Source organism: Nelumbo nucifera, chromosome 2 (genome assembly GCF_055504915.1).
Source record: "Nelumbo nucifera cultivar China Antique chromosome 2, China Antique-T2T, whole genome shotgun sequence".
Classification (NCBI taxonomy): Eukaryota; Viridiplantae; Streptophyta; class Magnoliopsida; order Proteales; family Nelumbonaceae; genus Nelumbo; species Nelumbo nucifera.
This window is the reverse complement of record NC_142650.1, coordinates 64,811,314-64,812,073: the sequence shown is the minus strand read 5'-3', so window position 1 is coordinate 64,812,073 and position 760 is coordinate 64,811,314.

The window sequence follows — 760 nt, the reverse complement described above, 5'->3', positions numbered from 1 at the left end:
GTGCACTCGGCAATGAAATCTGCTAAGGCTTGGGCCTTAATAGCAGTTCGTGGCTTATACTGGAGGTCGTACTCGCTGAGCTCGATGGCCCACTTCTTCAACCGACTGGAAACCTCGGGCTTGAGTAAGACTTGCCTTAGAGGTTTGTCAGTCAAGACGATGACAGTGTGAGCTTGGAAATATGGGCGGAGTTTCCGAGTTGCAATTACCAGTGCGTATGCTAGCTTTTCTATCTGCGGGTATCTCGTCTCTACTCCTTGTAGAATTTTACTAACATAATAGATGGGTCGTTGGACCCGATCTACTTCTTTTATTAGTACCAAACTGACCACCTCGTCACTTGCCGAGAGGTACAGTTCTAAGACCTCACCCTCCTCGGGCCTGGTTAAGGTTGGTACACTAGCGATGTAGCTTTTTAGCTCGTCGAATGCGAGCTGGTAGTCTCCGGTCCATTCGAATCCTTTGCCTTTGATTGCTTTAAAGAAAGGCAGACAATGGTCTGCCGATTTGGACATGAAGCGGCTCAGACCGGCTATGCGGCCGTTTAACCTCTGAACCTCTTTTACTTTTCGGGGTGGTCTCATATCTAGGATGGCCTTTATCTTGTCCGGGTTGGCCTCAATACCGCGCCGGTTGGCAATGTACCCTACGAACTTACCCGAGGTGACACCGAAGACACACTTGTTTGGGTTCAGTTTCATGCTAAATTGACGCAGAATTTGGAAGACAAAATCTAAGTATGGTATTAATTCCTGTGAAA